The sequence below is a fragment of the Rhinichthys klamathensis genome, unplaced genomic scaffold, assembly GCF_029890125.1.
Source record: "Rhinichthys klamathensis goyatoka isolate OS25496 unplaced genomic scaffold, OSU_Roscu_1.1 h1tg000104l_1, whole genome shotgun sequence".
Taxonomy (NCBI): Eukaryota; Metazoa; Chordata; class Actinopteri; order Cypriniformes; family Leuciscidae; genus Rhinichthys; species Rhinichthys klamathensis.
The window spans coordinates 565,635-592,322 of NW_026606643.1; the positions used below are offsets into that span (position 1 = coordinate 565,635).

Consider the following 26,688-nt stretch of genomic DNA (forward strand, 5'->3'; position numbering starts at 1 on the left):
GCGATTTTGACTTCTAAATTCTAGTCATGTCGTGGACAAGAAACATGGCAGTCATTACTTTCCATCTTTAACGATGTGCGTGATGTCATCGAGAAGGCGGAACAAGCAACTGACTTCCGAAAAACAAGATTGTAAACAAACTACCGAAGCGCCGTGCAAGCTTAATGCCAATTCCAGTACTCACCGGGTTGCTGAAGAGCCTCCGCTATCATTTGCCAGCATTTATCTTTTTTCACTCGTGGTAGTCCATCGAGGAAACATCATAAAAGGCAGGAGTATTGTTGCCATGGCCCCACAAACCTTTGCGTCCATTGCATAATTCCACATAGCAGCACCAATACCATCACTTCTCTTTTGTTTCACCTCGCATTGTAGTTTATGAATCACCACGACACCTACATTGTCAGAGCAAGAATCATCACATTGACATTGTAACCTACATCAACATTAAATTAAATCTAATATGAATCGATCTGTTCACTTGATGATGGCATGCTATTTGAGATCAATAATAATTATAATAATAATAAAAAAATTATATATAATTTGGTAGTTACTGTATACATTGTTTATAAGTTCAGGGTCGGCAAGATTTCATTATGTATTTGAAAGAAGTCTTTTATGCTTACCAAGGCTGCATTTATTTTATTTTTAAAAAAGTATGGAAAAGTTATGAAATAATATTTGATGAATAGAAAGTTTGCATCTTTTGTAATATTATGTCTTTTCTTTTGATCAAGTTACTTTTGCTGAATAGAAGAATTAATTTCTTTAAAAATAAAAAGTTCAATTGTAGGCTATATATAATTTATTAGATAAGATCTTCCCCTTAATCACAGTTTCAAACTATATAACAAAAACTAGACGAGTATTGTAAAATACATTATTATAGATTTTGAAACACCTTAAAGGTGCAGCTTGGACACATCTTCAGTGAAGGACCCAGGGTCACAGGGGGTTTCGGGTCTTTGATCTTCAGACACCCTCACCTGGGCGACCCAACCGGGGTTGATCAGTCCCCGGTTTGTGTCCAAGTAGCACGCTACTCCATACTTCTCCCCTTTTGATCCATAACCACCTTGAGGCTTTTTCGGCGGCCTCACTGATGTTTTTAGTGGCTCTTCTTTCACGCAACCCTCTGATGCCAAGGAGCCCGAATTCCCAAATGCACAGATTGACTTAGAAAGCCACTGCAGCCCACTTCTATTGGCTCACAGTGGGCCCTCCATCCTCTCCCTCTGCATGCCTCAACCAGCTCAAGATATTTGGCCTTCTTCCTTTCGAAAGCCTCCTCCATCCTGTCCTCCCAGGGGACAGTAAGCTCCACTAGCACAACTTGCTTTGTTGAGTCAGATGTTAAGACCAGATCTGGCCTCAGTGACGTCCTTGCTTTGTGCTCTGGGTACTTTAACTGCCTCCCAAGGTCCGCCTGCAACTGCTAGTCACATGCAATGGCTAGCAGTCCTGTTGAGGCCTTACGTTCTCCCTGAGGTTTCTCCCCTGCCCTAACAAAGGAGATGTTGTGCCTCACTGGGACTTGATGTTTAGACTCCCGGATTGCGGTGCAGATGGTGTCCACTACTACCTTCAGCACCTGGTTATGGCGCCAAGTGTACCTCCCCTCTCCTAGTGCTTTAGGGCAGCAACTTAGGACGTGCTCCAGGGAACCACGAGCCGGGCACAGAGGGCATGTTGGTGTTTCTGCTAGGCCCCAGATATGAAGGTTAGATGGACTTGGGAGGACATCATACACCAACTGGATCAAGAACTTAAGTCTTGCGGGTTCACACTTCCATAGTTCTGTCCAGGTGACCTTCCGGGCAACTGCATGATTCCAATTGGCCCAGGCTCCTTGTTGGCGCATTGCCACGGTCCTACTTAAACGTTCCTCCTCCACCTCAGCACAAATCTCTCCCTGCACCATCTGGCGTCTCTCTCGTCCTTGGGCTTTGTCGTAGCGTGGTTTTGTGTGGCTACCTAGACCAGCTCTTCCCACTGCCACAGAGCCAACTAAGACCCTATGCCTCAGTCTTGCTTCTGCTTGGTCGACTGAATCTTGCGCGCGCCATTTCCTCCCAGTTCTGACCGTGATTCCTGCTGAAGAGAATCTGGTGTCAGCTGAGTCTCTGTAAAGCAACACCTCCCTGGCTCTGGTGACTTTGAACTCCTCTGTCAGGTCAGTAAATGGAAGCTGCAACTTGTTGTTGTGCCCATACAGAGCAATGCTGCTCAGGCTCTTCAGCAGACCCAGCCATCTCTGCAGGTATTGGCTGATATTATGTTCAAAGCCCTCCACAAGGGATACTGGGACTTCGTAAATCAGTAGTGGCCACAGGAGTCTTGGCAGGATACCATGCTGATATATCCATGCCTTGAACTTCCCCAGAAGACCGGACTTGTCCACCATTGATAGCCACGTCTTCAGCTCCATGTGGGCTGCTTCCACCGCTGCCTTGTCCTTCAGGGTGCTGTCGAAGATCTTTCCTAGGCTCTTCACGGGCTTCTTTGACACTGTTGGAATAGTGATTTCATCCACATAAAAACGGTTTTTGTCCTCCACTCTCCCCTTTTTCAGGACCAAGGATCTGAACATCATTCTTGCCCATGCTGTGATCCTTTCCAAAACCGCGGAGGAGCCACCTGCACCGTCACTGATGTTGATGTGACAGTCAGATCGTCCATGTAGGCTCGAATTGGCGGTTGGCGAATGCCGGATCTGGACAGGGGGCCCCTACATTCCACCTCAGCAGCCTTGACCAGCATGCTCATCGCTAGGGCAAACAATACCACCGATATGGTGCAGCCTGTGATAATGCCCTTCTCAAGGCGGTGCCACGCAAATGTTACTGTTCCAGGGGTAAATCTCTGTAGTAGTCCCTTATGAGTTCAGTGATCTTCTCAGGAATGTAGTGTATCGTCAGAGCTGTTGTGACCAGCTTGTGTGGAATTGATCCGTAGGCGTCGGCCAAGTCAAGCCAGAGGACTGCCAGGTCTCCTCGATTTTCTCTCGCCTCCCGGATCAACTGGGTGATCACTCCTGTGTGTTCCAGACAGGCCGGTATGCCTGGGACTCCACCCTTCTGCACCGAGGTGTCAATGTAGGAATTCCTCAGGAGATACTCAGACAACCTGTTGGCCAGAATCTTGAAAAAGATTTTGCCTTCCACACTGAGCAGAGAGATGGTGCGGAACTGCGTGATGTCACTCACGTTCTCCTCCTTTGGTATCCAAACACCCTCTGCGTGACGCCATTGCTGGGCCACCTTTCCCCTCCGCCACACTACCCTAATGAGTCTCCACAGCCTCTCCAGGAGTCTCGGACAATATTTATAGACTTTGTATGGCACTCCACTTGGGCCTGGAGCTGCGCTAGTACGTGCAGCTCATACGATGTTCCTGACCTCTGCCAAGGTGGGCTCCTTGATGTTAAACTGGAAAGAGGGTTCTGGTGGTGTGGGTAGCTCTCTGCAGGTGGGCAGATTCTGCTCTCTCCTGCTATCGCTGTATTTGTCACTGATTGATCTGATTGATCTCCTCCTTTGGGCATCACAGGGTCCCACTCCGCTTCTGCCCCAGCAGCTGCTTAGTAAAGCTAAAGGGATTTGCAACTAAGGCCATTCGCTTGCGAGCTCTCTCTCTGCCTCTTCTCCTGTGCCTCTCAGCCCGCCGTAGAGAGATACGTTTCTGCCTCAGGGATGTCCCGGAGCTCTGTCAGGGCTGGCTTTCCCTCCTCGCTCGCCCTCTTATACTGACGGTTTAGTGCCTTCAGCTCTTTCCTAAGCTGGGAGATCTTGGTCTCACGCCGGTTTGGCCTAGCGGTGTTCTGAGCCTTCGGTACTTTGATGCCGAATCTCTTTGCACCGATGCTGATGATTAGAATGCTCATCCACTGCAGTCGCTGATCAACTTCTCCTCTGCATGATGCATCTAGAGTAGCCTTAACATCCTCGTCAAACTGCCGCCACTCGGCCTCCTTGTTTGCAGCAGGCCATAAAACCCGGCGGTGTTCTGATGGTTTGCTTGGTGTAGCATGTCGAGCATGGAGGTTCTGGACACTGTGGGGTGACTCCGGTGATTATTATTATTGCTATTATATGATTCTTGTAATTACACAGTAATCAATGGTTGAGACAAACTCAAGGTCATCCACATGTACATGTAACACAACTGTTGGAAAGGTTAGCGTGTGTTTAGAAAATCCTCTCAGTCCTGCAAGGCAATTTTTGCTCTGACAGGTTACACAAATTTATCACAATCAAAAATAAAGGAATGTTATAACTGGTATATTCTGTCAGTGAAAGGAATTAAAAGTACAATAATCCTTATTAGCCGTTTTTGTTCTGTGGCACCAACATAACGTAGGCCTACTGTATATCGCTTGTCCTTGAGTTTGAAAAATACAGCTTGTTAAAAGGCAACAGCAAAGGTAGGCATGGAGCTGGAGGAGGAATTTAAAAAAGCACATCATGCTAAGATTATGTCTTCACAAAGTGTAACACACACTGTCTGCACTCTCCGCTATTACATTAATACCCCAGGGATCGGCCGCTGTGATATACTGTACACACGTGACTTCATAGCCATCTCTACTCTCTAAAATTGCAGCAGAAGCACAAAGAACAACAGCACTGTGGCTCGACCCTTTATCTGGTAAAAGGACTTAATTATAAATATGGATCTAACCAGGCAGCATGTGTAATAAAGACATAAACTCTAAGGAGCCGCTCGTCATGTGTCTTCCAAACAGTACCTGCACTGCCCATGAGATTCAAGCAGCTTCTCTGATTGTCAACATAGCATAGAACTTGACCCGGTTTACTTCCTTAATGCACATTTCTGGTCTTATTCTGCATAATTCATCAGGGCACATTGTTTCAAATAAAATAATGAAAGTTTTGTCTTTGTATTTTTTTTTTCTCAAAATGCCAGTCCATCCAACCATCTTCAGTATCTATTTACGATGCAGTTTAATCTGATAGATGGAATGAAAGTTGCCATGAAACAGAGGTAGTAATAGTTTTTTCTTCCTTTGTGATGTATATCTGAGTAAAACAGCTTCTTGAAAAAAAAAAAAAAATGCGTCCTTCATTAATAAAAAACTAAATCTTGACTTCAAAAACTCGAATGGTGGTGCATATTTAAAAAAAATATTTTAACATGATCAGTGCTGTATTCTCAATTAGGGATTATTACACTTATATTAAATGATATAGATTTTATTAAATTATATTAGGCTGATATTAAACTAACCCAACAAAGGTACACAAAATACAGCTAACAAAACTAAAAGACATTATGCAGCTCGTTAAAAAACAGGAACAGTAGAATTGAATTAAAATTAAATAAAATTTGTTGCTTAGCTGATTTCCATTCCAAATCCAGTCCGTGATCCATGCGGCGGACCGCAAACAGAGATATTTTCAGGCAGGGATGGGTCGTGGGTGGCTGTCTTCATTACTTACACTTTGTCTCCTTCCATCAGCAGGGCGATCATGAGGGCCAGTGGAGTCTGCTGTCAAGATGCTCCACACTAATTGATTCCTCAGCTTTTGACAATGCCTGGCAGCCAGATAATGGGTGACAGGGAAAATGATGGCTGCTTCTTGATTCCTTGCCTTGCTGACACTTGGATAAACACTGTTTATAGATAACATGCTGGAGGTTATCAGAGGGTGTCTTGACAGCGTGGAAGCAAACCAGAATGTGAGACTATTCTCCTGCGGGCCTTGTTCTGTGCTTAACATTACCCATAGCAGCGCTCTTTTATACTTTAATGACTATGGAACAGACAGTATTTGCCATCAGAGACTCCCCCAGAAGCATCTTTCTCAGAGATCCCGACCTCTTCGTTTGAGAGCCACTTTGTGCACAATCTTGCAAACACTGAAGAGGGCCTCCACAGGCCATTCGATATTTCCATGTACAGTGCTCCTCACATTCACAGGCAGTAAGTCCAAAAATAATGGCTAATAAATGGCATAGCTGCTGTTTCGAGACGGTTTTTGTCCCCAGTGCCCTTATAGGTGAATGGAGATCCAATGGGAATCTAGAAGCCCTGAGAATACATTATAGGCATGAGATGAACATTCAGCACATGCTTCTACTGTTTGTTGCACTTGGATCATTATTATATATATAAAAAAAAACTTTATAAGCTTGCTTCATTCGTTACTGTATCCCAAAGGGGTAAAAAAAAAAAAGCATCATTGTATTGTTTACGATAAAAAATTGCTCACATTACAAGCTGCAGCAACTAGGTTTACATAAGAGCAATGAATCATGGATATTCCCTTGTAGAACAAAGATTATCTATTTGACAATTTGTGCAAAGACGCAATGACTGTACAGGTAACATAATTTTAATGTTATTTAAATGTGTATTAAATATTTGTATATATATATATATATATATATATATATATATATATTACTCATTTGTAAGTCACATTGGATTAAAGCATTTAATTCTAATTAATTCAGTAAGAAAATTTCATTAGTGTTGTATGGCTGCATTACTTAATTAATCATGTGCTGTTTTTTGCTATGACAGATCATAATTGTTCTGTGGAATGTAATGTGAGTTTATCTTTACATTGCTTCTTTTGTGATAGTATAGATGAAAGTATAATAAATAAATAATAAATAGCACATTATTGTGTCGGCCTCATAACCCTCAGGTAATGGATATTTTAAACCTCTCCCTTCATCCAAAACATACTGATTCTGATTGAGTAATAGTAATATTAAAATATATCATAAAAATTGTATATGCAATACCCTTTAAAAGTTTGGGGTCTGTACGATGTTGTACGTTTTTGAAAGAAGTCTCTTATGCTCACCAAAGCAGCGTTTATTTGATCAAAAATTCAGTAAAAGCAGAAATATTGTGAATTATTACAGTCTAAAATAACTTTTTTATACACACACACAAATGTTTCATTTATATCAGTAACAATTTTTTTTTAATAAATTACCCATCAGTTGTCCCTCAATGAGTGCCTACAGCCCAACAGCATAACTAACTAGAATTGTCACTGAAGAGCACAGAAATTGTCTCAATTTGAAAACCAAACCTACAACCGACCTTTATTAGATACACCCACAGATATTAATCTTTCAGTGTATAGTGGGAATGTTTTATGAGAAGATCGCTAAAACATAGTGCACACATATTGACATGATGATGAAACCGCCAGAAGGCTGCTGCTGTGAAAGTTTTAGCATACACCCACAGGATTCACTACAGATTTATGATCATTACCATAATATGCAATAGGATTGTACAAGAGCTTAAGGATAGATGGTTTTTAAATTGTCATTTTAGGAAAAAAGCACACCAGCACTTCAGAAATATTGTTTAAAGGGTTCTGAAGGACAACACGACAAATAATTAGGTGTGGAGTGGTTGTTAGGACGTTTCCATAGTGGTTGCTAGGGTACTCACGTGTCCACCATGTCTCTATGATATCATTCTACCTTAATATACGCATTGGTATAGTAGCTGGGTTCCCTTCTAGAATGTAACCGTTCACGTTGTCCATCACAGCAAAACCAATTTAGTAACACAACTCAACATAGTACATTAACATTCATGATTCAATCCGCATTGGAAATAGCATCATATTGAATATTAGATTATTAGATCACTGAGATCATTAGATCAATACAGCTTTATATGCAGAACAGCACACCATAGGGTGACCTCTGCATCAATCCTTGAATATTCATTCCAGCCCTTTCAGAAATGTATGGCTGAATTGTTCTATATAATTATTCAGTTGTACTTTTTGCTCTCACTGGAATCAGCACAGCATTTGTAGCAGAAAGCGAACAAATCAGTTTAAGAGCTCTGGACACAGGCCTATATATATATTCAGGAGTGCTTTCATGAAGCTCTCATGTTTGCTAACACTTATAGGGAGTTCTGGGACACAAAGTAGATATTGCTGAAAAATAATGCAATATCTAATTAAATGTACTCTTGCTGGAAATGAAAATTACACTTTTGCATGTTACGCGAAGAAAAGAAAGTACACAACTACACGCTGAAATAAACCATAAAACAGAAATATAGAAGGAAAAAATAACTTTAAATTTTCCATCTAATTAAAAAATAATAATAATGCATTTCCCCAACCGTATATTTATGTTTTATATTGTATTATTTTTTCATTGATGGGTCTGTATGTCTGTCTATCTACGAATGTATGTATTTATGTATGTATGTATGTATGTATAATGTATGTGTATGTATTTAATTCTTTGTCTATCTCCTTGCGCATTTATGTATTTGTGTAGGAATATGTGGATTTATGTATGTATTTATTTATATGCATACGTATTTTTGTTTATTGTTTTTGCAGGTTTCGTCCTCCATGGGTTTCTGATATTCTATATAAAACTAAAAAAAAGAAATAATGTAAAAAGCAAAATGCAAATATAAAGTCTTACTACTTAAGTTCCTGTGTTCTCAGTATTCAGTTGTTGGGTCTCGTTAAAGTTATGTTGCGTTTGCTAGCTTGCTACTTTCTGTTGGATTTTCCTGTGGATTTATATCAAAGACTTTTTTTTACTTGTTTTGAAATCAATCTTCCCTGCCATCGAGCAGCCTGCCTCATGGAGGGATTTAGGTGTGGGCTGGACGATGAAACCCGCTTTGTCATGTCCCACGGTGATCCCTGTTGGACCCTAGAGGACAATATCAACTTTGCATTGTGGGTGGATGGATCCAAACTCACAGTGGGCGAAGCGAAAGATGATCACCCTAGTCCAGCCCCACCTTACAGATGTCTCGCAGCCAGACCCAGAGCCCAGCCCGCCACCACCCTGATGGACGGATATTATGCCAGAGCCCGAGTGAACCTATGCCGAGGAAGGGAGGACAGCACTCACCATTGCCCCAGAGCAGAAGCACCTCAGTGAGTCTGACCAGGGGTGTGAGCCGGCATCGCCGTGGGAGTCCTCGTGGAGTTTGAGGGTATGGAAGTGAGCCTTCTGAGAATGAGTACCAGCTGGACATACTGGACAGATTATGTGTGTGTGGAGAGATGAATTCCTTGTGTCCCTTGATCTTGCCAAAATCTGTATCGTTGTCTTAGGTCCCGTTGACACCGCCCAGCCTCCCTCTCCCACAACCTCTTCAGACTAACAGTCCTCAGCCAATCCTGCCACTCAGTCGTCATCTCCCATCGGTACCTCTGTGTCACCTCTACCTCCTCTCAGTGGCGTAGTTACATAGTGGCCCTGCTGGGAGCCAATTCCTCCTGGGCGTGATGATCCCGTGGCTCCCCCTCCAGCCTCAGATGGCAAAAGTCCCTCCTCGCCCCGTCACCCTGGCTCCTGCGCCTGTGATCCTTCCTCCCTCGACTCTAGCGTGGACCATCGGCCATTCGGCCTCGCTGGGGTTTCTCAGAGCGTCGGCTCCTCCTGGGTCAGACCTCGCCACACCTCCGCTGCGGACTTGCGGGCCATTTGCTGCTCCACGACTCTCCACCCTTTCGGCTTCGGCCAGCTCCGCCCTCCTTCAGGCTCCACCTCCGCCCGTGGTCACTCCAGATTAACCTCAGCCACCCGGATCCCCACTTCCATCTCGGCGGGGTCGTCACTGCGGCTCTGTCGCGGCCGCCCAGGTCATCGGCGTCCCATCACTCCCTCTGCCTTTTGTCTGCGCTTCACCTCCGTCGGTCGTCCCCCGGATGTCGTCAGCCAAGTCAACATCATGGCTCCTACCTCTAACTCCGCCGTGGTCTGTCGTCCTTGCTGTGCTCTGGGTCTGCAACATCTGGCCACTCCTGTCATCACCATGAATGCTCACACCATCTGCTCCTTCCTGGTTTCTGCTGCCTGCTCTCACCATCCTTTTGCCTGCTCCTCTTACCAGCCCTTCGCCAACTCCACGCCCTCCTCCAAAGCTCGCTCCCTCCCTCCCTCTAGCTTGCTACTTTCTGTTGAATTTTCCGGTGGATTTTTATTAGAGACTTTGGTTTCAAATCAATCTTTCTCATCATCTTCCTTCCTTAAACATGGTGTGACAATATTCATATATCTATAAATTCATTTTATATTTTCATGGTAATATTTTAATGCCAATTAAGTCACTTTGAAGCCAATTATTTATTTTGGAAACAACATGCTATCTTTATAATATTATTCATAAAAATATATTTTAATAAATCAAACATTATACATGGGTTTCTATAAGTGAGAATATAGAGCTCTCTATATATTGATCTTGTCATATTTGGGAATATTATAGATCACCATATTTTGAAAACCCCAGTTGTCGAATAATCATTTAGACCACCATATTTTGCAATATGCAACTCAGTGCATACAATAGGCCCTTTTCACATGACGTCACACAACTTCCGTTCTGACTCAAAGCAGTGTATGTTTACTTCCGCCAGCATAGTGGAACGCTATCAAAGAGTATTTGACGCCATTGATTTTACCCAGTCCCTTCAACACCTGCCAAAAAATACATTTAGATGATGTACAGTGACTTGCAGACACATTTCCACTTACAACACGTTCCAAACTTGACAAAGGATACAAATTCTTCATTGAGCAGTAACGTTACCTGTTTGCGTATGAAGGTAAGCATTTTGTATTGTAATTAACGTTACGTTAGCGGAGGAGTTAGGATAACGGTAGTTGTTAGCTTTCTCTCCTACAGTGAAAGTCCATAAAGTTCATATTCTTGATTAATTTACTATAATACAGACCTGTAAACTCTTGTTGCAATCATGTTTATTACTGATGTTAGCTACAGATTGTGTATTGTTAGATAAAAGTCAGTAATGCATTCATGGTTAATGTTGTATCCTTTCATCAAAACTGCATTGGAATAGTTTCGAATGTAGTTGTCGATGAGGTGACAGTATATTTTCCCTTTAAACTTCTAGTTGATATCTTCTGTATTATGAATATATATAGGGTTTGGGGTAGCTCAAAATATTTTCTTGTGTATTAATAGAGGTGAAATGTGTTGATGTCTGCTAAAATATGAAAGGTCAGGTGACAATGATATGTAAATTGAACTTGACATCTCACTTTTTTGTCAGGTCCTCTTCCAGATCCTCACATCCTTGCCAGTGTTGAGAAACTGCAAGACAAACGCCCACAACCAGGCATTTGCAAATTGATCCACGGGCTTGAGGCCCTTAATTTTGTAGTCTCTAAATTTGGGTCTTTGCTCTCTTACCAGTGCCTGAGATAAGTAGACATTAATAAACACCCTGGTGCCCCTGGATTTCCTCAGTTGCCCATTGAAGGTCACAATTTTAAATTTCAAAATACAACTTGAGCCTAACTACAAGCAACAATGCCACTTATTTTTATCACAACATCTAGTGCTACATGGATGTATTACTTTGAGGCAGAATTTTCAAATGTAAATAGTTCTATGTACATCTGATGAATGTAATTCCTGTTGTAAATACTTTTTCAATTTACAAATTAAGTCAGTGTTGCATTATATGAAAATATCCTTTGTCTTATCAAGCAGTGGTCGCTCTTCAACCAGTTTTTCCAGTCTTACAGTTGCAAGCAACTGCTTCCAACCTTGTTTTGTAGCTTTGAGCTGCTATGGAAGTTTTTTTATTAGTTTCCTTCATCTCACATAAATGCTATTATCAAATATGTATATAAAACAATGACAAGTTTTAAAAATATTCTCTTTCTTTTAATGGTTAAGGTGCAAATTCATTTTGACAGGCATCTCCTGAGATTCATCTAGGACTGCAGCCCTAAAATGCTTCCTTGCTCTCTGGTAAACTGGCTGTCGAGCTCATGAGGCTCTTCCTAGAGATGTGAAATAGATACACATACATTTCATTATGAATATTTAGTAATCATTTCTCAGGACTCAAACAATATGTATAATACTACCACACATGCAATAATAACAAATGGCAATTTTAATGGCAACAGTATGATTTATTATACTTTATTATTTATATGGGCTACTAAGCTGTATAAAATTTATAATGACATATTTTCTTCGTTTATTTCATACAAGCACAATTATATGTAAACTGTAAATAATGTAATAAATTATGATTTATTGTTATTTTAATGTGCTACCAGGCTTAATAGTGTCCTACCTTTACCCCAGTCATTCCAGGGGAATCTAGATGGCGTTGTTCCTTTCTTAATCCTGGTTCGTCCACTGGTTGATGTACATGTATCCTCTGGGGTAAAGTGCTGACTACAAACGTAAGTGCTCCCACGGAGGATTTTAAAACTCGGGCCCTCTTCTCTTTTGATCGCCCTAACCCCTTACTAGTCGGCCCCAATTTTGGCAAGTGAAGCATTCATGACATACCCAAAATAAAAAGGTTGCTGCTCTTAAGTCATTCTGAATAGACACATAACCAACATATATTTAGAAAGCCAACCCTTGAGAGTTTACATTTCAAGACTCAAAATTAATCAGACTGTTATTAATATTGAGATATATAAGCTCAAACATAAAAACAAAAACAACAAATATTAAGAACATATTTATTAAATGTATACAAATATTATGTGAATTTAGGATAGCAACTTGAAACCACAACTAAAGTGTAGCCACAATTGTGGTCATGCTTCATTTAAAATCTGAGGATGATATTTCTAAAATTATGCATTTTTTCAACATATGCAAATATTTTATTGCCCTGTAAACACCCATTTACAGTCTCTGACTAATGTCTGGCGAGGAGAACTGGCCCATTCATGTTCTTTTCATTTAATCGACCAACCTTTCACACCTATGCCGGTATGAGACTTAATCTTCATTATTCTTTTATCCTTATTCTTTTGTTTGAATTCAGCCATTATAGCCTGTATTGGCCATCTAAACCTCTCTGATCCCACCCTACATGATCAATCCATCTATTATATTAAGTCTTGTTAGAAAACAAACAATTCTTGGAACTTTAAATGCGAATTATTTTTTTTTTTAAATGATTGTATGAAATGGAATAGCTTCTGCAAGCAGGTGCATTAGCACAAGTAGCCTCGAGCTACATGACACAATTTAATGTATTAATATTACACTTTTATTCAAAGTTCACTTTAAAACAACATCGAGTATTTGTATCATATGCCGGTCGCGGATTAAAATGGTTTCAAGTCATGAAAAGATTTTGAAATATGTTATATTTAGCATTTCAGATGAAGCTATGGGCTAGCCTTTCCTAGCATATGCATTCTGTAAACATTCTGTATTGATATGAAAACCCCAAATCGCACGAAAATCAAACACAAAACACATAATATTTCAATCGTGCATTTATTAGTTCCTTGTTTCGGGTGAAGAGATGTCAGTTTCGCTTTGTTATCACGGATGTCCAGTATGAGGAAGTGTACACATGACGCGTCATGCAGAAGAGGTCACGCTGGACCACGTGAGATGATTGACAGCTGTACAGCGAATGATATAGCTTTGAGGTCAAATGTGACGCGATTCAGGAAGAGAAGACACACATCTCGCTCCGTCCGCTGTCTGAGCTCTTTAGATCGCACATTTCAGTGGTAAATGAATAGAAATGTTATTCTTTATGAAGAAATATTTTACTAGCATGTGATAATTATTAATCATTTCTCCAAATATGCGCACCATTGGACTAATAGCCCTGGCGGATGCTGTATATTGTATGTATTTGAACACAAATAAACCGGAGAACACGAGAATTAATGTTTTATGAGTGATGATTTCTATTCAAAATAACGAACATTACAGATTAATTATTTTGCACTCCTGGCATAAATTAAGAAATTAATATCACTGCAAACCAGTTAAATCATAAACAGTGGTCAAACATCGAAGCTGTAGACTTCAACCTTTCTTATGATGCTGAGTTTGTCCAGATCAAGTAAGAGTGTGATGTTTTGACAAGTAATGAATTTTGAACAACACTAATCCGGGATCACCAGTGATCCCTGCCTATCAAGGGGTGCCCTAACCCAACGTGCACGTATTTCAGCGTCCACTGGAAAATCGTGGAAACTTAAATAAGGAAATGTATGTTTGTTGCTTGAACAACAAAGGAACACTACAATAGCATATACAAGATGACTGTGCCACGCTTATTGGATGGGAAACTGTTGAAAAATGGACACAGGAATAAAGAATAAAAAAAAAAAAAATTATAATAAAAATTTAGCACTTGTTAGTAAACTTGTGGCAAAACACGTGCTGACCGCGATTTAACAGTTATCTTGGTGGCACACGCATTAAGAATGCAATAAGTTACTGGACATGATTATTAACGTCATCAAAATAATCTAAATATAAGAACACATAACGCCACATACGTAAACATTATTATTATTTTAATTTTACCTTTCGTGTTGTCGGTGATCACCTTGTGTGTTTTCCTGAAGTAACTTTAACCAGCGCGCGCAAGTCAAAACGGAGGTTTACCCTGCTTTGCGGAAAAGCGCAAGTTATCTGACGTCACTGTGAAAAGGGCCTATACAACCCATCCATTTCAAGTTGTGCATACAAAAGATCAGTGCTAGAAAAAAAATAGCATGCTCAAGGTTAAGAAAAAAGTTTGACCAAACTTTCTTAATAAAGTGTTCCTAGTTTTCTTATCCATTCCAAAGTTGGAGACGAGTGACAGCAGCAGCTGAGCTGTCTGACTGCTAATTTGAGTGGTTGCTGATTGAATTATTTCTCGCTGTTCATTACACTACATAGCTGGCATCTGTACATGACAAATTAAAAAGACTAAGCAACTAGATTTTCTTTGAATTAGCATCGTTCATGCCTTTCATACTAACACTTTTGAATGAGATATAGCTGATGATTCATTATCACCGTAACATTGAAATGGCTTGAAAATAACATTATTCTTTACTTTTTATTCACTGACAGTTATTTTAAACCCATGTGGGCTGGATCCAGGATGAAGTCAGCAAGGCTCTTGCCTTCCTATACCATAATTTAATCTTTCCAGGATTCATGCCAGGATCTCTCAGTGTTAATATGTGTGCTTGTTTCATACACATTTTTAGGATACACAGTGGCCGTAAAAAGCACTTGGGCCCCTAAATCGCACTTAAAAATGCATGACTGTCATCAGGTGAGGTCTTCAGGTGTCAGAATTCATGTGATTGAATTTTGAAGTCAGCATAGATATATCCTTCTCTATGGATAGATGGATGGATGGATAAATAGGTGGTTGGTTGGGTGGGTGGGTAGATGAATGGATAAATGGGTGGGTAGATGAATGGATAAATGGGTGGGTAGATGAATGGATAAATGGGTGGGTAGATGAATGGATAAATGGGTGGGTAGATGAATGGATAAATGGGTGGGTAGATGAATGGATAAATGGGTGGGTAGATGAATGGATAAATGGGTGGGTTGATGGATGGATAAATGGGTGGGTAGATAGATGCATGGATGGATGGATAAATGGGTGATTGGGTGGGTAAATGGCTGGATGGCTGGTTGGGTGGTTGGATGCATGGTGGTTGGGTGGGTAGATGGATGCATGGATGGGTGAATGGAAGGATACATGGATGCATGGATGGAGGAATGGAAGGATAAATGGATGCATGGATGGAGGAATGGAAGACTAAATGGATGGAGGAATGTAATGATAAATGGATGCATGGATGGAGGAATGGAAGGATAAATGGATGCATGGATGGATGTAAGGATAAATGGATGTATGGATGGATGAATGGACGGATAAATGGGTGAGTGGATGGATGGAAGGATAAATGGATGCATGGAAGGATGGACGGCACAGGTGGATGGATGAGTGGTTGGGTGGTTGGATGAGTGGTTCGGTCGATGGATGAGTGGGTGGGTGGATGTATGTATGGATGGATAGATGGATGGATAAATGCGTGGTTGAGTGGGTAGATGGCTGGATGGATAAATAGATATATCTTTTTGCTGCTAATGTGACCACACCTTAAAATGTTATTTTCCTTGACTACAACTATGCTATTTAACTAAAGGTAAAATTGGCTGAAATTATTAAATGACGTAACTAAAACAAAACTGTAAAAAAAAAAAAAAAAAAAAAAAAAATGTACACTGCTATTCAGAGCCTCATTTCCAATTTAAATAATTAATTTTGTAATACACCAAGTTGTGCAGAAAAGTCTGATAATAAATAAATCTCTTTTCCGCCTCACTCTACAACTCTGGCAGTCTCTCTCGCTCGCTCTATCTCAAAGGCACAGCTCTCTCCACTGGTTTTCATTTAATGGGTTATGTGACTAAGAGTTTCTTTGTTTTCCATCCTGATCACTGTGTCGCAATGAGCCAGCGAGACCCCAAATCCTCTTGCCAGCAGTGTCGGGCGAACCGCTAGCTTTACCTCTGTTGTGCCACAACAGGCAGTGTGGGAGAGCCCCACTTTGCTTCGCATTAGCGAGGCTATTTGAAGGGATAATGATGAACTAACTTTAACACGGATGACTGGCAAACGGTTGACAGCGTCTATACATCTCCTCAGCATGAGGCCAACGTCCTGGGCTGCAGGTAGGCTGATGTCCACCCACTCAGATACTGACTCAGAATCAGCCCCACACGTGCAGCAGAACCATCCTTTGAAAATCGCTTCACATGGTGGGAATTTATGCAGCTCAGTCAACATCAAAAGGTTTGAGCTCTTAAATATAATTGAAGTAGAACAAACGTGAAAAGCATGCTTCAGTGTTGGCTATAAAATGAACAGCATCTGAAAAACAGATATTTGTCATTTGGTATGTTTGCCTTTTGCTTTAATGCACCGATATTAAAATTCTGTCAGATAGTGACCAGCTGACATTGTTTATTTTTATGTTACACTGTATCAATATGGCCAATACATACCATTTTGTAAAAATAAATAACACTAAAAATGAATTGTTTTAAAGAGATAGTTAAAAATTTTAATTCTGTTATCATTTACTCATGTTGTTCCAAATCCATAAGACTTTCATTTATCTTTTTTAAATGAAATCTGGGAGATTTCAGTCCCTCAAGATGTAATTTGGGCTTCATTCACATCTAAATATTGATCAGCGAACATTGGTACATAGAGCACATCAAATATGGTAAACAGAAGCTCAACTGTACTTGCTTGACAAACAAGAACCAATGAGGTTCATTCTCACATGTCACGCAGCACTTTTGAGAACCAATGAGGTTTGTTCTCGCGCACCAAGCAAATACGGTTGAGCTTCTGTTTATGTTCGCTGATGAATGTTTAAATGTGAATAAATTCCTAAATTACATCGGTTCCTCAAATAAAGTGATCCTGTCTCTTCAAAAGTCTTGGACTGAACCGATCGATGCGTATGGATTTATTTGATAATCTCTTTATCAACACTTTGAAGCATCAGATTTTTGGATGAATAGACTTTCAATGGAGGGACAAAAATCTCTCAGATTTCACTAAAATATCTTCATTTCTGTTCTTATGGGTTTGGAATGACATGGAATTGAATTTTCATTTTAAGATTAGCTAAAGACTACATTCAATTATTGTTTTATATAAGTGTTATTATAAAATGAACACTTTATAATAATAATTTTAAATAAGTGTTAGATGCAAAGGTAATCTAATGTAAAACAATTAATATAAAACAAACCTCTCTCTCTCTCTTTCTATATATATATATGTACATATAGTTCATTCCTATATTTCTCATTCATTGTATATACCCAACCAACATTTTTAATGTCCAAATACTTTATTTACAAATTTAAATGTAAAACATTTTTAAGTGTGCTCTCAGGCCCACTATATATTTTAATACGCCCCCCACACACATTTTTGATTTGTTGCTGCACCCATGAAATCCCACGTTGTTAAGATCAAACATCTTTATCCAAAATATTTCCATATTTGAAATTCAAATAATCTTGTGTTCATTTTCTCAGCCAACTGTCAGGGTTATGTTTGTTTTTGATCGGTTTCCCTGTTTTGTTCATGTCTGAGTTTCACATGTTCCTTTGTTCAGTTTCCCTGTTTTGTTCAGTTTCCATGGTTACCGTCATTATTAGTTAATTGGTTTCAGCTGTGTGTCATTTATTAGCTCGGTTCAGTTTATTTAAGCCTCACCCTTGCCTTCACTCTTTGTCCAGTCTCTGTTATGTTGAGATGTGTTTGCGCTGCCTGTCTGCTTGCTTTTTGAGTAGGAATTAAACTTATTAGTGTTTTCTGAGAACCTGAGTCTTCTGTCTTCAGTTTCCCTGCATGCAGCGTTACACCGACCTTGGAAAGCAATGTGCTATTTACATACAGAAATTTTCACCAACACGATGGTAAAGGGCTCTTTCCCCTGAACCGAGCTGATTATATACATTTGTTCAGCAGGGGTGTCATTTTCCTGCTTAAGTAGATTAAACCTTTGCAATACTTGCCCAAATAATTGACCTGACAAAACAGCCTACTTTATATTAAGACAGGTAGATTTGCTATAATAACATCTCTCTTGCAAACTGACTTGTGATATAAACAACATTTATTTGAGTATCATTGTGAGATTTTGCAGAACTGACAATCTTTATTTACAGTTATCTTTAAGGTTGATAGGCATCGGATGATGTTGCACAAGCCTGCAGCGTTAAGATAATCAGAAAGTCCGTGTTTTGATTTGAAACCATGTTGCATCCATTACACGGTTATTAAGAAACAGATCAGTTGCACAACAACAGCTGTGCTCCGTGATTCAGCCGTAGTGTTTATCTGGGAGCTAACAGGGCTTTCTCAAGGGTTTCTCCTGGCGTTGCACATCTATAACAGCCAGTCACACATTTAAAGATGTCCACAAGATGTTGGTACAACCATCATTTCTGGAATGACCGTTTGAGGTCATTTAAGGCAAGACACCACAGATGACTAAGGTACAAATTGTAACTAATGGATATCGCTACACTTCCCCAGTTGATTAATCAAAGTACATTGAGACAATAGAGTGCAACAGTCGGGTTCCGGAAGTTCCGGGGTAAAAAAAAAAACTCTGTTCATTTTCTCCACTTCGAAATTAATTTTGAATGATAACTTTTAAACCTTTAAAGACAGACCTACTGTGAGCAGTGGTGGATTAAGACTCTTTGGTGACCCTGGGCACTGACACCTAGAGTGCTGACGTCAACCCAACTTTCATTTTCAACCAAAATCCAACGTCTGTTCGTCAGTCTGATGTTGGGTTCTGACGTCAACTCAACTTTCTGCACTGAAACCTAGAGTGGGCATTGAATATGTATGTAATATACCAGTTATATGGGCATTGAAATGAAACGCGTGTGCTCACGCAGTAGTGTCAATCTGGCCAACACTATCTCATGAAAATGCATATCTACAATTTATAAGCAAAAAAAAAATAGTTTTTACGTGCATATGATACGCACTGTAAACCCCTTGGGTAGGATTAGTGGTGTGGAGTACGTGCGTATTACACGCCATAAAGTGTGTATCATATGCACGCGAAAACTCTTTTTTGCATATAAATTGCACGATAAATACAATTCGGGCTATAGATACACACTTTCATGAGATTAGGCTGATCTGGCAGTAGATCGCGCGTCCACCAAAAAATAAAAATAAAACGTATAAAATAATGAAAATAATAAACTTGCAACCACAACAATTGCAACTTCAGAATTGCAAATTAGAAAGTCAGGGGGGCTTTAGGGAGTTTATATCTCACAATTCTGACATTTTTGGCAGAATGTTGCTAGATGTAAACTCGGAATTGCGAGAGAAAAAAGTCAGAATTACCTTTTTTTATTCCGTGGCGGAAACAAGCTCCCATAACAAACAACTCAGATAAAAATACAAATCTTCACAATACAGACCGAAGTAAACCTAGTTTGTTGTATGCAAGTGCCTATCAAGTGGAGATTTCTGGCTCAGTGCATGAGAAAACAACAATGGTTTTGCAAATCATTGCAAGTGCTTTGGGAATGTAAAGCACACATTGTGCTTATGAGAGATTTCTGGTGGAAATCTAGACTCCAAAACATCTTGTTTTTATTCAAGTCATGTTCTAAGGGCCAAGAAATAAATAAGGAATGAATAAGACCTTAGGTGAACCTTCTTATCGCTATAAGTTGGCCACAAAAACACAATTTCACATTCCCTTTAGTGTGGGAGAGAGAACTATAATTAGCAGAAATTTGTAAGATCAGTATTTATTTTTAATAAAAATGGCCTTCTTATGCCATGTCCCATCCTTTGGGCTTCTGAATACTTAACAAAACTAACAGCGCTATGTACACAGATAAGGTCCTGTATCAATTAATTTTGACTTGCACTTACTTGACATTTAGTACTCAGCCAAGGGCTATAGATTCAACCCACTGCTCATTAAAATGATCTGGCTTTGGCTTAAAGAACAGTGGAGTCATACCATCATCATACAGTATTGAGCAATCTTTAAAGTTCCTCAAGACCAAGACCATAAAAAGGAGGAAGGGGTGAGAAAATGTGATATTTTTTGTTTATTGAAATGTACTAGCTGGTTGATTGAACCCATTTAATTCGGTACCAAGATGAAATGACTACGTGGTTGGCAAATGAAAAAACAAGTAAACTAATTTCAATTTCTCCACTGCATTTTCCTTTACAAAAACAAACTATAGAGATGAGTAAGTCAAAGGTCATTTGGAGATTTGCGTTTTACTAGGTTTTTAATATAGCACAAAAAGAAGAAAAGGAAACACTTTTGGGAAGCAGCATGTTTGAGAGAATACGAATTAATTTGTGGAGTTGGTAGCCCCATAAGGCTTCATTTATTCCAGACCTCGGGGTCATAACGGAAATGCAAGAGCTTTGAAAGAGGCTTGTTTTGTCTTTCTTACTGAATGTCAGCAGAGATCCTATCAACCAGACAATCCCCTGTGAAGGCCTCGTCGACACGACAGCCATCGGCACAGATCCTTAGCAAAGACCACGAGAACCAGACAAGTCCTCTGCACAGACGTTGGAGTTTGTGCTCCTTGCCACTGCCACCTTTTGGCTTGCTTAGTTAGGGACACGTAATATTCATTTTATAATACTCTATTTTCTTATAGAGCTGCTGTTCAACCGAAATGAACTCTGTTCGCCTCATTGAATCATTATCACTGTAAAGCTGCTTTGAAACTTATAAACAAACATATAAATAAACTTGACTAGACTTTTGTTTGCTAAATCATATTTCTTTACTGTAATTGTCCAGTGTTGGGGAAACAACTAGCGACTCACAATTCTCTTTTAGAAAAGCAGCTACAAGCTGCTAATGAAAATGAGCTAAATATAAGGCTATTTATAGTCAGGCTAAGCAATTTCGAAGAGGCTAAAAATAGCAAGCTAGTTTTGAAAGCATGAGATCCCACCTTCCATACAGAGTCTCCAAAGTGACAACTCCTTCAAAACACATGAACACACACAGCAGAGTCTGCAAAGCATCACGAGAGACGGCGTTAAACTACCTCATGTCTCAAAGCACATTACATTACAATAATAATGAACATAAACAACTTACAGAGCTCTTGTACCACCTGACTGCTGCAGTTTAATTTCGGCGTTGATAGTGTTGACATAGAAATGCATAAATCCGAGTCTGAGGACGTGAACAGCTCCGGGTAGAATGTCACTGGTTGCCATCTCGTCATTACATTTATGACATGGAGTGAAAGCAGGAGAGCGCAGCAGGGTGTGCGGAGGTATGGAAATACATATTTTGACAGGCAGGAAGGACATTGTATTACATCATAGAACAGAAAAAGCAGCACCAAACATACATCCGTGTAGGACAAGACTTGACAGGGAACACAAGAAACACTGGGATTTAAATACTAGAGGGGTAAAAGGCAAACAAGACTTGGGAATGATCACAGAGCTAATCAACTAGAAAAACTACAAAGGACTACAAAACATGGTGCAGAACAGGAAATAACATAAAAGTCCACACAAGACCAGGGGAACACAGGCTGGAATTATGAAAGAACACAACTAAGGAAATTAGAAAAAGAAGACTCTCGATTGTTATATCGGTAACACTTTACAATAAGGTTTCATTTGTTAACATTAGTTAATGTATTAACTAACATGAACTAACAATGAGCAATACATTTGTTCATGTTTCCCAAATAAACAGTAATTCTGAGGCACTCAAAAGGAATATAAGTTTAAAAAGCCTTTATTTAAACTTGGCTATCCATTAAAAAACATATGCCAACATGTTTCGGCCTCTTTGGCCTTCTTCAGGGCAAATTCAAAAAGGCAGTCCGTAGACTGCATGCTATATATCTGCATCTGGTCACATGACCTAGAAGCACAGGTGCTCATCTGCACATATCACCTGCAGAGAGCAAATACAACAAATTACTTTAGACAAGACAAGTCACATTTTCACATCAGGATAGTTAAAAATATCAATATAAATGGATGCATATAGCAAGAGGTTACTTTATATGACAAGTTACAGAAAAATGTTACATTGTAGAAAATTTCATTTCATTTCATGCTCTAATAAATATGTGCAATCTCAGATGTTGAATAATTTTACAATTTCTATATTTTACCTCTTTTCACATCAAGATACAATTTGAAATATTATTTAATATATACAGATACATATAGCAAAACATTGACATGTGCATATAGTCAGTTACAAGAAAGGAGAAAAATCCAATTCTACGTTTAGACCAGGGTATTGATTAGCTTTTAAAGTATAAATCCAAAAGGATTCTCTTTGTAAAAGTTTTTTAAGTCTATCTCCCCCTCTTGGTGATATTTTAACATGTTCTATATCTCATACTCTATGTAGAGTATCGCTACTTCCATGGTTCGCCTCTTTGTAATGTAGAGCCATAGGATACTGGTAGTTGCTTGTTCTTATCGCATATTTGTGCTCTGCTAATCTTTCTTTAAGTTCACGCTTAGTTCTTCCAATATAAAAACAGCCACAAGGACATTCAAGTCCATAGACAACGAATGAGGTGTTACAATTAATAAATGAATGTATACTGTATTCACGATTCGATGTCACATCTGTAAAAAAATTGGTCGTATTTGCTCTCTGTCAGGTGGTATGTGCAGATGAGCACCTGTGCTTCTAGGTCATGTGACCACATGCAGATATATAGCATGCAGTCTAAGGACTGCCATTTTGAATTTGCCCTGAAGAAGGCCAAAGAGGCCGAAACATGTTGGCATATGTTTTTTAATGGATAGCCAAGTTTAAATAAAGGCTTTTTAAACTTATATTCCTTTTGAGTGCCTCAGAATTACTGTTTATTTGGGAAACATTTTGGATCTCCAAGCTGAAGAGCACCAAAGGAACACACCTCTCAACACCCAAGTAGCACTCCTAGTAACTCATTTGTGGACATTTGTTACTGTATTTGTTAATCTTTGTTAACGTTAGTTAATAAAAATACAGCTGTTCATGTTAGTTCAAAGTGCATTAAATATTGTTAACAAATACAACATTTGATATTAATAATATATTAGTAAATGTTGAAATTAACATTAACAAAGATTAATAAATGTTATAGAAGAACAGTTTATTATTAGTTCATGTTAACTGTTAACGTCTCGGGTTACGACTGTAACCCTTGTTCCCCGAGAAGGGAACGAGACCCTGCGTCATCGTTGTGACACTTTGGGGAACGCCCCCAGCGTAGCGCATCTGAAGCATGAATGAAATCTGTCCAATCCTGATTGGTGCTGCGTCATGACGTAGTAGATGACGGCATAACCTGAAGATACAAAGGTACGCTTGGCAAACACAAACACTAGCTCTTCGCGATGAAGCTAGCGCTCTGCCTGTGATAGGTGTGGCGACGAGACGCAGTGTCTCGTTCCCTTCTCGGGGAACAAGGGTTACAGTCGTAACCCGAGACGTTCCCCTTCGAGGGAACTCGAACTGCGTCATCGTTGTGACACTTTGGGGAACGAAATACCCACTATGCCACACCGTAATCACGCCCGCCCCTAGTGTGAAGCTGGAAGACCAGGCACACTTAGGACGCGAGCACTCTGGGGCCAGGCGTCACGGGGAGTTGCAGACTGTAAAAACGTATGAAGGTGTGCGGGGTGGCCCACCCGGCCGCCTCGCAGATCTCCTGAAGCGAGACGCCAGAAAGGAGGGCCACCGAGGAGGCCATGGAGGCCCTCCTGGTGGAATGTGCCCTCACGGCCATAGGTGAAGGCAAATTGCGCACCTGATAAGCACCAGACTGATTGTCTGTTTAGATGCAGGCAGCCCTTTCTTGGGAGAACCAAAGCACACCAACAACTGGTCTGACTTCCTCCACTGAGAAGACTTCTCCAAGTAAACCCTTAGGGCTCTGACTGGGTGAAGTCTCCCCTCTTCCGCCGTCCCATGAGGTGGAGGATGGAAGGCCTGAAGAACCACTGACCGTGCCGCACTAGACGGCACCTTGGGCACATAGCCCGGTCTAGGATGTAAGATGGCCCTAACTCCGCCAGGGGCAAACTCCAGGCAAGTTGGCAATATAGCCAAGGCCTGGAGATGCCCCACTCTCCTCAGAGAAGTGATGGCAAGGAGAAAGGCCACCTTGAAGGTCAGGTTCTTTGCCTCAGCCGACTCCAGTGGTTCAAAGGGGGCCTCAGCCAACCCTTCAAGAACCACAGCCAGGTCCCAAGTTGGGATTCTGGAGCGAGCCGCAGGCCTAATCCTCCGAGCCCCACGGAGGAAACGTACAACCATATGGTGCCTTCCCAAAGGCCCAGCACCTATAGGTGAGTGGAAAGCTGCAATGGCAGCCACATACACCTTAAGTGTGGATGGGGAAAGACCGGCGGAGAAACGATCTTGGAGGAACTCCAGCACTGAAGCCACTGGGCAGTTAACTGGGTCCACCTCACGCTCTCTACACCAAGTGGAAAACACATTCCACTTTAGGCTGTACAGTCTCCTAGTGGAAGGAGCCCTGGAGCTAAGTAGGGTCTCGACAACACCTGCTGACAGGCCAGCCTCTAAGTACCGAGCCCCCTCAGGGGCCAGACCCAGAGGTTCCACAGCTCTTGCCGGGGGTGAAATATTGTGCCCCCTGCCTGAGACAGCAGATCCCTCCTCAGAGGGACCTGCCACGCTAGGCCGTCTAGCAGTGCTACAATGTCCGAGAACCATATCCGGGTCGGCCAGCGGGGTGCTACTAAAAGTAGGCTGATCCCTTCCCGGCGGACCCGCTCCAAGACTCCCGGGAGCAGAGCGATCGGGGGAAATGCGTACAGACGCAGCCTCGGCCACGTCTGTGTCATAGCCTCCAGCCCCAACGGAGCTGGATACCTGAGAGAGAACCACAGTGGACAGTGGGACGTCTCTCGAGACGCGAACAGATCCACTTCCACTGGGCCGAATCTCACGCACATGGCCTCCACCACCTCGGGGTGGAGTCGCCACTCCCCGGGCCTCAGCCCCTGCCTCGACAGGACGTCTGCTCCCTGATTTTGGTCCCCGGGGATATACATCGCTCTGAGAGACGACAGTTTCCCCTGGGACCACAGAAGGATCTGGTGTGCCAGTCTGCATAGAGGGCGCGACCTCAGACCTCCCTGGTGATTCAGATACGCGACTACGGACATGTTGTCCGAGCGTATCAGGACATGGTGACCGCAGAGGTCCGGGAAAAAACTCCTCAGAGCTTTGTAGACCGCCAGCATTTCCAGGCAATTGATGTGCCAGGAAGAATGCCGGGTCTCCCACAGACCTCTCGCAAAGCGGCTGTCCATGACCGCGCATGATGCTCCCAGCACCGGTCCCTGGGACAGGAACCAAGGTTTCCTCCATATGACGAGGGAACGAAGGCATCTGCGCGTTACCCTGATCATACGGAACGGATTTCCCCTCGGGGAAAATCCCTTGGTTCTCAACCACCACTGTAGGGGTCTCATGTGTAGCAGGCCAAAAGGTATAACACTGGACGCTGCTGCCATGAACCCCAGCAGTCTCTGAAACTGCTTCACAGTGAGGTTGTGGCCTAGCTTCGCTCTGGAGACCATCGCCCGTATGGACTATATGCGTGCGGGAGACATTTGTGCCCGCATCGTCGTGGAGTCCCATACAACTCCCAGGAACGTAGTCCTCTGGGAGGGCGTCAACACATTCTTCTTTGTGTTGAGTCTCAAGCCCAGGCTCTGGATGTGGGCGAGGACGACATCTCGATGCCGAATCGCCAGCTCTCGCGACTGGGCCAGTATCAGCCAGTCGTCGATGTAGTTGAGCACCCTGACGCCCTCGAGCCTCAGGGGTGCTAGAGCTGCATCCATGCATTTTGTAAAAGTGCGAGGGGAGAGAGCTAGGCCGAATGGAAGAACCCGATATTGGTACGCTTCGCCCCCGAAAGCGAACCTCAGGAACTTCCTGTGACATGGAAGGATGGAAATATGGAAGTATGCGTCCTTCAGATCTATCGTGACGAACCAGTCCTCGAACTGGATCTGACTCACGATGGCTGGAATTGTGAGCATTTTGAACCTGAATCTCCTCAGAGACCGATTCAAGTGCCTGAGATCTATTATTGGACGCAACCCCCCATCCTTCTTGGGAACTATGAAGTACCGGCTGTAGAACCCGGACTCCCTGTCTGGCAGAGGAACACGTTCTATGGCCTCCTTGACCAACAGGGATTGAACTTCCTGTTCCATAACCCGAACCTGCTCTGGGCCAACCACAGTTCAGACCACCCCGTTGAACCTCGGGGGAGGGCAACTGAACTGCAGCCTGTAACCC

General features: G+C 41.5%; 1 protein-coding gene and 1 pseudogene across 1 annotated transcript in view; both read right to left on the reverse strand.

The window, feature by feature from the left end:
• atp6v1b2 (ATPase H+ transporting V1 subunit B2) overlaps window positions 1-24,635 on the reverse strand; it is a 222,738-nt gene extending 198,103 nt beyond the window's left edge. The window contains exon 1 of the mRNA XM_056253254.1: window positions 24,624-24,635. The gene's annotated coding sequence lies outside the window, so the exon portion shown is untranslated. The remainder of the gene's footprint in view (window positions 1-24,623) is intronic.
• On the reverse strand, window positions 976-4,063 carry LOC130087058 (uncharacterized; annotated as a pseudogene).
• Window positions 24,636-26,688: the final 2,053 nt, after the last annotated feature.